The 16922-nt window shown below is 44.1% G+C and overlaps 1 protein-coding gene and 1 long non-coding RNA gene across 4 annotated transcripts in view; one reads left to right on the top strand and one right to left on the bottom strand.

Annotated features, from left to right (window-relative positions):
• The window catches only part of LOC149975859 (uncharacterized), a 944026-nt gene that overhangs the window by 505197 nt on the left and 421907 nt on the right, over nt 1–16922 (top strand). The window lies entirely within an intron of this gene.
• LOC110493888 (solute carrier family 12 member 5) overlaps nt 1–16922 on the bottom strand; it is a 328213-nt gene that overhangs the window by 244845 nt on the left and 66446 nt on the right. The gene's annotated exons all lie outside the window — the stretch shown is intronic.

Below are 16922 nucleotides of genomic sequence, written 5' to 3' on the forward strand. Positions count from 1 at the left end.
CTATTAAAGATACAACTGATAATTCATAAAAACACAAAGTTATGACCGATGTACACTGAACAAAAATATAAACACATGTAAAGTATTGGTCCCATGTTTCATGAGCTGACAAAATGATCCCAGAAAACTTCCATATGAACAAAAAGCTTATTTCTCTCAAATGTTGTGCACAAATTCGTTTTTATCCCAGTTAGTGAGCATTTCTCCTTTGCCAAGATAATCAATCCACCTGACAGGTGTGGTATATCAAGAAGCTGATTAAACAGCATGATCATTACACCCTAAAATGCGCAGTTTGTCACAAAACACAATGCCACAGATGTCTCAAGTTTTGAGGGAGCATGCAATTGGCATGCTGACTACTACAGGAATGGTCACCAGAGCTGTTGCCAGATAATTTAATGTTAATTTCACAGACATACTGTGATGATATCCTGAAGCCCATTGTCGTGCCATTCATCTGCCGCCATCACCTCATGTTTCAGCTGAAAATGTCCCAGTTCTTCCATGGCCTGCATACTCACCAGACATGTCACCACTCATAGAGCATGTTTGGGATGCTCTGGATCGGCGTGTACGACAGCGTGTTCCAGTTCCCGCCAATATCCAGGAACTGCGCACAGCCATTGAAGAGGAGTGGGACAACATTCCACATGCCACAATACACAGTCTGATCAACTCTGCGAAGGGGATGTCGTGCTGCATGAGGCAAATGGTGCTCACACCATATACTGACCTATTTTCTGATCCACACCCATACTTTTTTTTAAGGTATCTGTGACCAACAGATTCCCAGTCATGTCAAATCCATCAATTAGGGCCTAACAAATTTATTTCAATTGACTAATATCCTTATAAGAACTGTAACTCAGTCAAATCTTTGAAATTATTGCATGTTGCGTTCATATTGTTATCAGTATATGTTGTGGACACTCAAGACTATAAATGCACTTCAGAAGGAGGGAGTCAGATGGGAACGATTTGTAGAGGCTGAGATAATGATCAAAACAGAAGACAGAAATAACAAAGTAGAAAAGGAAAGGAGATCTTATAATACTGTATAACTACACTAATATATAGAGGGTATAAATGTTTAATAACATACTGCTGCCAGCCATAGGCTAAGCATCTGTGTAGTCATGGTAGAGCCCATCAGGATGGGACAGTTTATGGTGTGTGTAATTGCTGTAACCATAATGTGGATGGTTGAGGCTGTTTTATCCTTGTGACTTTATTTCAATATCGCAGCTTTTACTGAAAACAATAAAACGTGCTATAATTGTATTGTCGACAAGTGAGTGATTTATATGGCTTGGTTATTCAACCTGGCTTGGGTCACCACTCTGTGCCAACAACTATCCTTTGAATAGAAAAGTAATAAACATTTGGACTGAGGATAACTAATATGGAAGGAGGAAGAGAGTGGGGATTGAGGAGGAGGATGTGAAGAGAGAGTAGAAGAAGTGAAGCGAATCACAAGGGAGAAAATGGGAGATGTGAAAGAGAGAGAGAGAGAGAGAGGGAGAGAGAGAGGGAGAGAGAGAGGATGTAATCCATGATACAGATGGATAAAGGCTTGCTGTGTGGAGCAGCAGGGGACTAGGGATGAGGTAAATGAGCAGGGGCTGCTGGGTATAAATAGCTTGGGGAAGCGGGGCAGGAGTCCTGCATGATGAATAATACGGGGGGGGGGTGGTGGAGGACACGGGATGGAAGTAAGGGACAGATACCACAGTACAGCAACATACCAAATCGACTGAAAAACTGTGCAAAAGTGGGCATGCCGGCTTAATGACTGACATTTTGTGTGCAATGTGGGAATGTCTGTCCAAGTAGTGTGTGACTAGATTGTGGGTTCTTTTTTTCTTCTTTTTTTTAGGTTGTGGCTTCTTAGTGAAGTGACAGAAGTATGGAGCTCCTGTATCTCCCACAGAGCTGGGTGATGTAAGCACTTTCATCTATGAAATATTTACACGGCAGGGCATACTGTATACGCTTCGGAGTGGTTGTGGAGTTTGGGCAGAAAGGCATCGGGATGAAAGGGAAAGGGGGATACCTAGTCAGTTGTACAACTGAATGCCTTTAACTGAAACGTGTCTGCATTTAACCCAACCCCTCTGAATCAGAGAGGTGCGGGGGGCTGCCTTAATCGACATCCACGAGACAACAGCCATCTGCAATGAGTGTAAAATACTTACTGCTATCAAAAGACTGTCCACTTTCTGCACATGCCTTTCTGGGTCTGTGGCATTGACCGTGCTTCTTGCCTACGTTGTGTTACAATGTAACGTTGCTACCTAGTCGGGGTCGAATTTTCACTCTCATAAATTGGAACTAGGAAACCTCTCTACATGGTCTTCAAGCATTAAAAACCCAGTTGGTTCTGGCACTGGCACTGCTTCTTCCTTGATGAGTGGTCAGTCCACTTCACTCTCGATGAGGAAGCACGAAGCAGCCATCTTGAATACCCACTGGCAAAAGAAAATGAGAATCTAGAGATAAAATATATTCTAATTTCTAGTTTCAATGACAACAATGTACTTCAGTGTCTTGGTCTTAGAAAAATAAAATGTATTGCTACCACTTAAATTACATTGGCGTATAAATTCGACCTGTTTTGCTTTGAGTAAAATTATACTGAAATGTTACAGAACAACTCAATGCCAGACACTATCCAATAACATTGTTTCCCGATATTATGACAACGGGTATGGAATTTGTCTCAATTTAAACCTGATCTAGTCAATAAGTGGTGGTGCTGTAGCACTGGCTCAGTAAGGGGATCTGAGTGAGCTGCTATTGAGATTCTTTCCCCCTCAGGCCCCATTGTAATAGATAAAGATCATGGCGGTGTCCAAAATGGCAACCTACACTGAGTGTACAAAACATTAGGAACTTTCCATGACAAATACTGACCAGGTGAATCCAATCAGGGTAGATGAAGGGGAGGAGACAGGTTAAATAAGTATTTTTAAGCTTTGAGACAATTGAGACATGCATTGTGTGTGTGCCATTCAGAGGGTGAAGAGGCAAGACCAAAGATTTAAATGCCTTTGAACGGGGTATGGTAGTAGTTGCCAGGCGCACCGGTTTGAGTGTGTCAAGAACTGCAATGCTGCTGGTTTTTTTACGACCGGGTCGAGAATGTATTTGCTGCACCTGTGAGAGCCTCTGGGGTAAACGCTGTAATGAGCACTCTAATGCCTGGGAGTGGAGGCCCGACCCCTACCCCCTCTCTGCTGTTCAGCAAGAGAGGCTATAACGCTTCACTCTGAAACTCTCTGGGGTCACGCGTGGAGTATTGCGCGAGTGGAGAGAGAGGACAAAAGAGAGAGAGAGAGAGAACAAAAAAAAGAGAGAATGAAAGAAAGATATAGAACGAAAGAGAGAGTGAGACCAAATATTTCGTGGCACATGTGGTTCTGGCACTGGCACTGCTATGTACTATATGGCCCAAAACTGGTTAGAATTAGGAATATGTGGCATTTTGCCCACGGACTAGCTTTGCTAGCATCCAAATTACTGGGCAAGGTCTGGCCTTTCATGGCGAGTGGTGCAAACTCTTCTCATCATGACACCTACAAACGTCAGCATCATAGACTACCCTACACACTCTTCTAACCCTTAGGTTAGAGGAGATCTGAATTCATTTATCATTTTCAACAAGAAGCACCATTTCTATTTCTGCAATACATTTTATCCTTTGAGGATCACCGGTCAAATCTCAGTGGTAGTTTTGCATGTTTCTAAAGTTGCTGTTAACCCTGAAGGTTTGGCACAGGATGTTTCCATGAAATGACTATAACTTTTTCATATATGGCAATAGTGTATGTCTATTGGAAACTTTACCTAGCGTTGTAGGAATGTTCAGTTTGTCGGGAATGTCTGCCGTAAGAAACCAGAACATTTTAAATTGTACATGTAAATATGATGTCTTTTTAAGGAGCTGTAGAGAAAGAAGGCCCCCCCCCCCCCCCCCCCCCCCCCCCCCACATTTGCATGTGCTCCTAACCTCCCCCAGGCTGTAGTTAGGCATCAAGCCATGCACAGCCGCCTGTACCACATATCTGACACACACACCCACACACATACACACAAACACCCACACACACTCGCAAGGAGAATGGAAGATGGAGGGGAGGACATTCAGGCAAGCAAATTTTTCGACACACTTATTATTTATAGATAGCTTTAGCATTCTTCCAAAACATGGGGTGGATGATGAATTTATCAGCATGTAAGCAGTTTAGAAAAATGGCCAGATACAATTGCTTTGTTTACTGTTATTTGTACAAAGACAAAATAAGCAAAACTTTCAAGAGTTCATGCCGTGAAGCTCTAGGTGCTAAAAACCAACACACCTACGCTAACGCGTCGTTAGCGAGCTCATAACAAATGTGTCTCATTATGAACGACAATCAGAATATGGAGAGGTCCACACAGCTGGGGGCGCCGTGCCCAATTGCGAACATCCACCATCCCCCTGCCCAGTGGATTGTGTGTACGGCGTGCCGCGAGTAGCCTCACGCCATATTAGCTGACCCCCACCATTCAAAAAACACATAAAAAAATCACATTGAAAGAACATACTGTATATACACTGAACAAAAATATACACGCAACATGCAACAATTTTAGAAGATTTTACTGAGTTACTCTTCATATAAGGAAATTTAAATAAATCAATTAGGCCCTAATCTATGTATTTCACATGATTGGCAATACAGATAAGCATCTGCTGGTCACACATACCTTAAAAAAAAGGAAGGGGCGTAGATCAGAAAACCAGTCAGTATCTGGTGTGACCACCATTTGCCTAATGCAGTGCGACATCGCCTTCACATAGAGTGGAATGTTGTCCCACTCCTCTTCAATGTCTGTGCGCAGTATCTGGATATTGGCGGGAACTGGAACACGCTGTCGTAGACATCCAAAACATCCAAAACATTTTCAATGGGTGACATGTTTGGTGAGTATGCAGGCCATGGATGAACTGGGACATTTTCAGCTTCTAGGAATTGTGTACAGATCTTTACAGCATGGGGAAGTGCATTATCATGTTGAAAAATGAGGTGAAGGCACCGGATGAACGGCACGACAATGGGCCTCAGGATCTCGTCACGGTCTCTCAGTGCGTTCAAATTGCCATCCATAAAAGTTGTCCGGAGCTCATGTTTGCTCATACCATAACCCCATCGCCACCCTGGGGCACTCTGTTCACAATGTTGATATCAGCAAACCGATCGCCCACACAACACCATACATGCTGGCTGCCATCTGCAATCTACCCGCTACAGCTGATATCGCTGATTCTTCTGTGAAGAGCACACTTCTCCAACGTGACAATGGCCATCGAAGATGAGCATTTGCCCACTGAAGTCGGTTACGACGCTGAACTACAGTCAGGACCTTGGTGATGACGATGAGCATGCAACCTGTTTTCTTCAGTTGTGCAAACCCACAGTGTCATCAGCTGCCCGGGTGGCTATTCTCAGACGATCCCGCAAGTGTGAAGGTCCTGGGTTGGCGTGGCTACACATGGTCTGTGGTTCTGAGGCTGGTTGAACATACTGCCATATTCCCTAAAAATACATTGGAGGAGGCTTATGGTAGAGACATTAACATTCAATTTTCTGGCAACAGCTCTGGTGGACATTCCAGCAGTCAGCCTGCCAACTGTACGCTCCCTCAAAACTGGAGACATCTGTGGCACAGGATATTGTCACAGGATATTGTCATTACATTTATTTGTCACAGGATTATTATTACATGTTCAAGCTACATCCGGTCTCTGATCCAGGGACCGACCAGGACCCACCCTACTTACCTTCAGAGGCAAACCAGCAGTGGGATGCAGGGTGCTATGTCACTTGAATGAATGTGCCAGAACTTGTAACTGGAAAAAAGGCACCAAATGAAAAGGCCAGGGTAACATAAACAAAGATAGGGAAAATTGCAGGAAAGATGGAGGCATTTTATTTAATTGCGTTATACATATACAGTGCAAACCACTTCCCTTTTTGTTACATTACAGCCTTATTTAAAAATGGATTAAATAAAAAATGTTCCACATCAACACACAATACTCCAAACAGGTTTTTATACATTTTTGCTGAAGTATAACCCCCCCCTTAGAAATACCTTATTTACATAAGTATTCAGAGCCTTTGCTATGAGACTTGAAATTGAGATCAGGTGCATCCTGTTTCCATTGATCATCCTTGAGATGTTTCTACAACTTGATTGGAGTCCACCTGTGGCAAATTCAATTGATTGGACATGATTTGGAAAGGCACACACCTGTCTATATAAGGTTCCACAGTTGACAGTGCTTGTCAGAGGAAAAACCAAGCCATGAGGTCGAATGATTTGTCCGTAGAGCTCTGATACAGGATTGTATCAAGGCACAGATCTGGGGAAGGGTACCAAAAAATGTCTGCATCATTGTAGTTCCCCAAGAACACAGTGGCCTCCATCATTCTTAAATGGAAGAAGAACCACGAAGACTCTTCCTAGAGCTGGCCGCCTGGCCAAACTGAGCAATCTGGGGAGAAGGGCCTTGGTCAGGGAGGTAATCAAGAACCTGATGGTTACTCTGACAGAGCTCCAGAGTCCCTCTGTGGAGATGGGAGAACCTTCCAGAAGGACAACCATCTCTGCAGCACTCCACCAATCAGGCCTTTATGGTAGAGTGGCCAGACGGAAGCCACTACTCAGTAAAAGGCACATGACAGCCCACTTGGAGTTTGCCAAAATGCACCTAAAGGACACTCCGACCAGGAGAAACAAGATTCTCTGGTCTGATGAAGCCAAGATTGAACTCTTTGGCCTGAATGCCAAGCATCAAGGAAACCTGGCACCATCCCTACGGTGGAGTATGGTGGTGGCAGCATCATGCTGTGAGGATGTTTTTCAGCAGAATGAACTGGGAGACTAGTCAGGATCGAGGGAAAGATGAACGGAGCAAAGTACAGAGAGATCCTTAATGAAAACCTGCTCCAGAGCGCTCACGACCACAGACTGGGGTGAAGGTTCACCTTCCAACAATACAACAACCCTAAGCACACAGTAAAGACAACACAGAAGAGGCTTCTGAATGTCTCTGAATGTCCTTGAGTGGCCCAGAGCCCGGAATTGAACCCGATCAAACATCTCTGGAGAGACCTGAAAATAGCTGTGCAGTGACACTCCTCATCCAACCTGACAGAGCTTGAGATGATCTGCAGAGAAGAAGTGGAGAAACTCCCCAAAAACAGGTGTGCCATGCTTGTAGCGTCATACACTCGAGGCTGTAATTGCTGCCAAAGGTGCTTCAACAAAGTACTCAGTAAAGGGTCTGAACACTTATGTAAATGTCATATTTCAGTTTTTTATTTTTAATACATTTGCAAAAATTTCTAAAAGAATAAGGCTGTAACGTAACAAAATGTGGAAAAAGTCAAGTGGGTCTGAATACTTTCCGAATGCACTGTAATTGTCACGACTTCTGCCGAATTGGTCCCTCTCCTTGTTCGTGTGGCGTTCGAAGTCACCGACCTTCTAGCCATCGCTGATCCACTTTTCATTTTCCATTGGTTTTGTCTTGTCTTCCATCACACCTGGTTCCAATTCCATCAAATACATGCTGTGTATTTAACCCTTTGTTCCCCCCATGTCCTTGTCGGTAATTGTTTCTTGTAGTGCTTATGCATGGTATGCTGGTATTTACCGGGTTTTGTTTGACCCATTTATTGTATTGTTCTGTTGACAGTGGTTTATGGATATTAAATGACACCGTTGTAAATCAGTTGTCGCTCTCCTGCGCCTGACTTCTCTGCCGCCAGTACGCACTTCACTACAGTAATAACACTAATACTCTATTAAAGGTGTTTAAAGTGACAATCCTTAATTGAAACTTTAACAAAGCGCGCCTCCCACAGTTTCGGTAAAAAGCTGAGCGATGGGGTTACCATGTAACAATCTAAATTGCAGTTCCACATGAAAAACAATCACGTGAAAGTTTTTCACATGTGAAACGGCAAATGTTATTTTCACATGTGAATATGCAATTCCACATCTGAAAGTTTTCTTACATGTGAACAGAAAGTAGAAAAATGTATGGGTCTAAAATTACACATAGAATCGTTTAACTTTTAAAATGTATTACTTTTTATTGTGGCATAAACACAACCAGTCCTGATGTTTTCATCTGATTGTCAAACAATCACTTTAAAGGGCTCATTTACTGGGCTACCCGTGTACATTCATCCACACGCAACGTATTTCCAGACTCCAAACACTGGTGAATGGAAAGATTTATTTGTTACACAAAACACCAAAAAGTGTAATGACATTTGCGGATTGTCATTAGGCCAGAATTTATGTGTCCACTGGTATCACCTAATCATCTCAGCCTTTTCAAATTGTCAGTGTTCATGCCTCTGACATGCGGTAATGTAAAGAAAAGTGGTGTAATAGCCTACAGTATTATTGACATTTTGTTTTAATTATTGCGATATGCTCATGTTTACCGTTTTTTTAAGTGGACCTGCAAATTTTTTTTTTTTCACGTGGTTGATTTTCACATTTTAACTTGCAATTCCACGTGTGAAAAACTTTCACATGTGAAACTGCAAGTGAAATGGGGGAGCACATGTGAAATTGCAAATTTGACGTGTTTTTTTTTAACTTACGGGCAGAACATCAAATCCTCTGCAGCAATTCCGCTAGCTGCTCCAAATACCAATCAGGGGCTGCTGGTTGCCTTGGCAACAACACTCCTCTCCAAAATAGCAAGCAGCGGGCCTGCCAGTCTCGTTTTTCTCTCTCTCGCTTTCCTTTTTTCTCCCTCTCTTCCTTTTTCTACCATGCTCTTCTTTTTGAAGTCCAGCCCTCCTCTGCTACTCTCCTCACCCAGGTGACTGGAATGGGATGCTGAGTGTGGCGTTGGTTAAGATGCCCTCGCGGCCAGGGAATTAGGTTATCATGCTCATCGAGGCCTGAGGCTGACTGATTTAAATGTACAGAATGAAAACATGGGAATTTGGCTTCCATTTATTTCCCAATATGCGGGCAGGCATGTGCACAGATAGGGGGCTTCCTGTGCAGGAACACCTACCCATTTACACTCTCACTCGCCATGAGTCCTTTTGGGTGTTGGTATAAAAAAAAAATTGTCTTTGATGTTCTGAACCCAGTGCCACCAAGACGTCGTGATGTTGTCAAGTTCACCACCTCTCACCCCTACCCTATTCGTTGGTCTGCCCTGCCTGGTTGTGCCTTTTTTCCAGTCTGCCCTGTAAGCTACAGAGATTGCACATGGCAGGTACCCAAACATGAATTGCTTGAGATGTGACTGGTTGAGTGTGCGTAGCAAGCTACCTAGTTTAAATATCAACAGTACTACCACAGCAGCATAACATGTGATATCACCTGATTTAGGCTACATCATCAACAATATTCAGTTGGTTAGTTGGTTGGTTGGTTGATAGCCTACGCACAGCAACACTTCATAATTTATTTCATTATAGAATCATAGCGGCATGAAGGGTGCTGATGGAGATGCAGCACCCCTGATGAATTGATATTAATGTGCCAAAGTTATAGAATTACTGCTGTCTGTTCAGAAATAAATGAGTAGGCCTATAATTTAGCCTCAGAGGATCAATATCTTATTTTAGCCTAGCTGTGGATTGTGTGTAGCTCAATAATAAGTCATGGCCTAAATTCGTGAACGCACTACTGATAAACTGTAACGGTTTTCTAGGTGTGAAGGAGAGTAGGACCAAAATGCAGCGTGTCGATTGCGATTCATGTTTAATGAAAAAAACACACTAAACACAAACACTACAAAAACAATAAACGTAACGAAAACCGAAATAGCCTATACTTGTGTAAACTAACACAGAACAAGGACATTAGGACTCTAAGGACAATCACCCACAAACACACAGTGAAACCCAGGCTACCTAAATATGGTTCCCAATCAGAGACAATGACTAACACCTGCCTCTGATTGAGAACCATATCAGGCCAGACATAGAAATAGACAAACAAGACATCCAACATAGAATGCCCACCCAGCTCACGTCCTGACCAAACTAAAACAAGGAAAACACACACGAACGATGGTCAGAACGTGACAGTACCCCCCCCCCCTCCAAGGTGCGGACTCCGGACGCACAACTTAAACCTATAGGGGAGGGTGTGGGTGGGCATCTGTCCGCGGTGGCGGCTCTGGCGCTGGACGTGGACCCCACTCCATAATAGTTTTAGTCCACCTCCTTAGCGTCCCTAGATAGGCGACCCCCCTTAATGGCGGCTCGGGACAGAGGGGCAGCTCGGGACAGAGGGACAGCTCGGGACAGAGGGACAGCTCGGGACAGCTCGGGACTGAGAGGAAGCTCGGGACTGAGAGGAAGCTCGGGACTGAGAGGAAGCTCGGGACTGAGAGGAAGCTCAGCACTGAGAGGAAGCTCAGCACTGAGAGGAAGCTCAGCACTGAGAGGAAGCTCGGGACTGAGAGGAAGCCCAGGCAGGTAGTTGGCTCTGGCAGATCCCGGCTGGCAGGCAGATCCCGGCTGACTGGAGGATCCTGGCTGAATAGCGGATCCTGGCTGACTGGCGGATCTGGAAGAGTCTGGTTGACTGGCAGATCTGGAAGAGTCTGGTTGACTGGCAGATCTGGAAGAGTCTGGTTAACTGGCAGATCTGGAAGAGTCTGGTTGACTGGCAGATCTGGAAGAGTCTGGTTGACTGGCAGATCTGGAAGTGTCTGGTTGACTGGCAGATCTGGAAGTGTCTGGCTGACTGGCAGTTCTGGCTGCTCCATGCTGACTGGCTGCTCTGGCTGCTCCATGCTGACTGGCTGCTCCATGCTGACTGGCAGCTCTGGCTGCTCCATGCTGACTGGCTGCTCCATGCTGACTGCCAGCTCTGGCTGCTCCATGCTGACTGCCAGCTCTGGCTGCTCCATGCTGACTGCCAGCTCTGGCTGCTCCATGCTGACTGGCTGCTCTGGCTGCTCCATGCTGACTGGCTGCTCTGGCTGCTCCATGCTGACTGGCGGCTCTGGCTGCTCCATGCTGACTGGCGGCCCTGGCTGCTCCATGCTGACTGGCAGCCCTGGCTGCTCCATGCTGACTGGTGGCTCTGGCTGCTCCATGCTGACTGGCGGCTCTGGCTGCTCCTTGCAGACTGGCAGCTCCTTGCAGACTGGCAGCTCTATGCAGACTGGCAGCTCCTTGCAGACTGGCAGCTCTATGCAGACTGGCAGCTCTATGCAGACTGGCAGCTCCTTGCAGACTGGCAGCTCCTTGCAGACTGGCAGCTCCTTGCAGACTGGCAGTTCTGAACAGGCGGGAGACTCCGGCAGCGCTGTAGAGGCGGAAAGCTCTGACAGCGCTAAACAGGCGGGAGACTCCGACAGCGCTGGAGAAGAGGAAGGCTCCGGCAGCGCTGGACAGGCGAGGCGCACTGTAGGCCTGATGCGTGGTGCTGGCACTGGTGGTACTGGGCCGAGGACACGCACAGGAAGCCTGGTGCGGGGAGCTGCTACCGGAGGGCTGGGGTGTGGAGGTGGTACTGGAAAGACCGGACTGTGCAGGCTTACTGGAGCTCTTGAGCACCGAGCCTGCCCAACCTTACCTGGTTGAATGCTCACGGTCGCCCTGCCAGTGCAGCGAGGTGGAATAGCCCGCACTGGGCTATGCAGGCGAACCGGAGACACCGAGCGCAAGGCTGGTGCCATGTAAGCCGGCCCAAGGAGACGCACTGGAGACCAGATGCGTAGAGCCGGCTTCATGGCACTTGGCTCGATGCTCACTCTAGCCCGGCCGATACGCGGAGCTGGAATGTACCGCACCGGGCTATGCACCCGCACTGGAGACACCGTGCGCACCACAGCATAACACGGTGCCTGCCCGGTCTCTCTAGCCCCCCGGTAAGCACAGGGAGTTTGCGCAGGTCTCCTACCTGGCATAGCCATACTCCCTGTTAGCCCCCCCCCCCAATACATTTTTGGGGCTGACTCCCGGGCTTCCTTGCGCGCCGCCGTGCTTGCTTCGCCAACTCCATTCTACGATAACCTTCCTCGCACTGCTCCAGCGAATCCCAGGCGGGCTCCGGCACTCTCCCTGGGTCGGCCGCCCACCTGTCTATCTCCTCCCAAGTAGTATAGTCCATACTCCTGCTGTCCATAACGTCCTCCCATGTCCATTCCTCTTTACGCTGCTGTTGCTGCCTGTTGACACGCTGCTTGGTCCGTTGGTGGTGGGTGATTCTGTAACGGTTTTCTAGGTGTGAAGGAAAGTAGGACCAAAATGCAGCGTGTCGATTGCGATTCATGTTTACTGAAAAAAACACACTAAACACAAACACTACAAAAACAATAAACGTAACGAAAACCGAAACAGCCTATACTTGTGTAAACTAACACAGAACAAGGACATCAGGACTCTAAGGACAATCACCCACAAACACACAGTGAAACCCAGGCTACCTAAATATGGTTCCCAATCAGAGACAATGACTAACACCTGCCTCTGATTGAGAACCATATCAGGCCAGACATAGAAATAGACAAACAAGACATCCAACATAGAATGCCCACCCAGCTCACATCCTGACCAAACTAAAACAAGGAAAACACACACGAACGATGGTCAGAACGTGACATAAACAGGCTTTTCGCTAAATGTTCAAATACAATCGCTGGGAAAACACAGGTTGGAAAGCAAATGGCTCCTGCTAAAAAGAGAAGACTAATCTGTCTGCTGTAGAATACTTTTTTTTATCAACTTCCAAATAGGCCTAGAGAGCGAACATTGTTCAAGAAAGTAAAAAAAAAACTAAGTAAAACAAGTTAGCTGAGCATCATTGGGTGAGTCAGTGAAACTGGAAAGCTTTTAAGGACTATAATTTCCTCATATTGTACAATGTGTCTCCACACACCTAGGCCTAGGCTATAGACTGATTCAAGACAAGGTAATTTTTATTGATCTCAGATTCTCAGTTTGTCAAAGTAGTTTGTTATTTCGATCATCTGTGAGGTATTAAAACAGATTCTGCCAAAATCTCCAGACTCCAGCCATGGAAAATATTGTAGAATTGTATGAAATGCTTTTGAAAAAAACTAAATTTTCCTGTGGCACAGCGTTCTAAGGCACTGCATCTCAGTGCAAAAGGCGTCAGTCTCTGGTTCAGATGTATCACATCTGGCCGTGATTGGGAGTCCCATAGGGCGCCGCACAATTTGCCCAGCGTCGTTCGGGTTTGGCCGGGCTGGACCGTCATTGTAAATAAGAATCTGTTCTTAATTGACTTTCCTAGTTAAATAAAGGTTCAAACCTGTCTGGGAACACTGTTCCGCTAGCGGAAACCCTCGCCAACAGCTAATGAAATTGTAGGGCGCCAAATGCAAATCAACAGAAATCTCATAAATCAAATTTCTCAAACATACAGGTATTAGGCACCATTTTAAAGATACAATTCTCGTTAATCCAGTCACAGTGTCTGATTTCAAAAATGCTTTACAGCGAAAGCTCCACAAACGATTATGTTAGGTCACCACCAAGTCACAGAAAATCCAGCCATTTTTCAGCCAAAGAGAGGAGTCACAAAAAGCACAAATAGAGATAAAATGAATCGCTAACCTTTGATGATCTTCATCAGATGACACTCATAGGACTTCCTGTTACACAATACATGTATGTTTTGTTCGATAAAGTGCATATTTATATCCAAAAATCTCATTTTGCATTGGCGCCTTACGTTCAGTAATGTTTTGCTTCCAAAACATGCGGTGATTTTGCAGAGAGCCACATCAATTCACAGAAATAATCATTATAAATGTTGATATGAATTCAAGTGTTATGCATGGAACTTTAGATAAACTTCTCCTTAATGCTGTGTCAGATTTTAAAAAAACTTTACGGAAAAAGCATACCATGCAATAATCTGAGTACAGAGCTCAGAGCCCAAACCAGCCAAAATAAATATCCGCCATGTTGTGCAGTCAACATTAGTCAGAAATAGCATTGTAAATATTCACTTACCTTTGATGATCTTCATCAGAATGCACTCCCAGGAATCCCAGTTCCACAATAAATGTTTGATTTGTTCGATAAAGTTCATAATTTATGTCCATATACCTCCTTTTGTTAGGGCATTTGGTAAACAAATCGAAACATGCGTGCAACTTCCAGCAGAAAGGTTGGAAGAAAATTCTAAAAAGTTATATTACTGGTCGTAGAAACACATCAAACTATGTATAGAATCAATCTTTAGGGTGTTTTTATCATAAATGTTCAATAATGTTCCAACCGGAGAAATCCATTGTCTGCAGAAAAGCAATGGAAAGAGAGCTACCTCTCATGTGAATGCGCGTGACTGAGCTCGTGACTGCTGACAGACCTCTGACTCATTCCCCTCTCATTCAGCCCCCCTTCATAGTAGAAGCATCAAACAAGTTTCTAAATACCGTTGACATCTAGTGGAAGCCTTGGGAAGTGCAACATAACCAATATCCCACTGTAACTTCAATAGGGGCTGAGTTTAAAAACTACAAACCTCAGATTTCCACTTCCTGTTTGGATTTTTTCTCAGGTTTTCACCTGCCATGTTATACTCACATACATCATTCAAACAGTTTTAAAACCTTCAGAGTGCTTTCTATCTAATACTAATAATAATATGCATATATTAGCATCTGGGACTGAGTAGGAGGCAGTTTACTCTGGGCACACTTTTCATCCAAAAGTGAAAATGCTGCCCCCTAAAATATATATATATATATATATATATATATATATTTTTTTTTTTTCCCCTTTATGTGCCTCTACTCTACTGCTCTATGCCAACATCTCCAGACTCCAGTCATGTAAAATTATGTAGAATTGCATGACTTGCTTTTGAAAAAGGCAAACATTTCCTGATGTGTGCAACCTTTATAAGCGCGTCTACTCTACTGCTCTATGCTACTACGCAAATGCGATGATATCCATACAATGCTTTATTATAAAGGTGCATTTTTTTTTCATGTATTCCGGTAGGCTCTCTCAAAGCTGCCTCGGGCAGGTCACCCACCTCTCATGCTCACTTTTTCTTCCGGCACCTGTCGATTTACGAATTAAGCACTGAACACAGGTAGTCTAGTTGGATATAGGGGGCGCTATTTTAATTTTTGGATGAAAAACGTTCCCGTTTTAAACAAGATATTTTGTCGACTATGCTCGACTATGCATATAATTGACAGCTTTGGAAAGAAAACACTCTGACGTTTCCAAAACGGCAAAGATATTGTCTGTGACTGCCACAGAACTGATGCTACAGGCGAAACCCAGATGAAATTTCAAACAGGAAGTGCCCCAGATTTTAAAGGCGCTGTGTTCCAATGTCTACTTATATGGCTGTGAATGGGCCACGAATGAGCTTACACTTTCTGTCGTTTCCCCAAGGTGTCTGCAGCATTGTGACGTATTTGTAGGCATATCATTGGAGATTATTGCGTAATCTCCAGCTGCAGTACTTTTCCGTTTGCTACTGAGGAGAAACCCAACTACCACGAATGATTTATCATCGAATAGATATGTGAAAAACACCTTGAGGATTGATTCTAAACAACGTTTGCCATGTTTCTGCCGATATTATGGAGTTAATTTGGAAAAAAGTTAGGCGTTGTAATGACTGAATTTTCGGGGGGTTTTCTTAGCCAAATGTGATGAACAAAACGGAGCGATTTCTCCTACACAAATAATATTTTTGGAAAAAATGAACATTTGCTATCTAACTGAGAGTCTCCTCATTGAAAACATCCGAAGTTCTTCAAAGGTAAATTATTTTATTTGAATGCTTTTCTTGTTTTTGTGAAAATGTTGCCTGCTGAATGCTGAGCGCTGCTTAAACCTGTTACTATAAATATTTAACTTTCATGAAATCACACATGCAATACACCAAATTAAAGCTTTCAAAAAGGCTTCACTGCGAAAGCAAACCATGCTATTATCTGAGACTAGCACTCCATCAAACAAACACAGACAATCATATTTCAACCCGCCAGGTGCGACACGAAACTCAGAAATAAAGATATAATTCATGCCTTACCTTTGACGAACTTCTTCTGTTGGCACTCCAATATGCCAATATGTCCCATAAACATCACAAATGGTCCTTCTGTTTGATTAGTTCCGTCATTATATATCCAAAATGTCCATATATTTTTGTTTGATCCAGAAAAACACCAGTTCCAACTCGCGCAACATGACTACAAAATATCTAATAAATTACCTGTAATCTTTGTCCAAACATTTCAAACAACTTTCCCAATACAACTTTAGGTATTTTTTTACGTAAATAATAGATACAATTTAAGACGGGATAAACTGTGTTCAAACCTGGAAGAAAACAAAGTGGAGCGAGCTTTTCGGGTCACGCATCTCTAACAAACAGTACACTTCACTCGACCCTCGTTCTGAACAGGGCTACTTCTTCATTACATTTCTAAAGACTGTTGATATAGTGGAAGCGATAGGAACTGCAAGCAACTGCCTTAGAATTCTAGATTCCCTTTGAAATCTCATTGAAAAGAGTGTGACCTCAAAAAAAAATCCTTGATGGTTTGTCCTCTGGGTTTCACCTGCCAAATAAGTTATGTTATACTCACAGACATCATTCAAACAGTTTTAGAAACTTCAGAGTGTTTTATATCCAAATCCACTAATAATATGCATATCCTAGCTTCTGGGCCTGAGTAAAATGGCAGTTTACTTTGGGCATGCTTTTCATCCGGACGTGAAAATACTGCCCCCTATGCCGAAGAGGTTTTAAAACATGTTGGTATTACAGACTAGGACAGGGAGAGGTTGACAATGTCAGTGAAGACACTTGCAATTTGGTCACCACATGCTCACAGTACACATCCTGGTAATCAGTCTGGCCCTGCAGCC

Source organism: Oncorhynchus mykiss, chromosome 17 (genome assembly GCF_057628025.1).
Source record: "Oncorhynchus mykiss isolate SJ-2025 chromosome 17, ASM5762802v1, whole genome shotgun sequence".
In the NCBI taxonomy this organism is placed as follows: domain Eukaryota; kingdom Metazoa; phylum Chordata; class Actinopteri; order Salmoniformes; family Salmonidae; genus Oncorhynchus; species Oncorhynchus mykiss.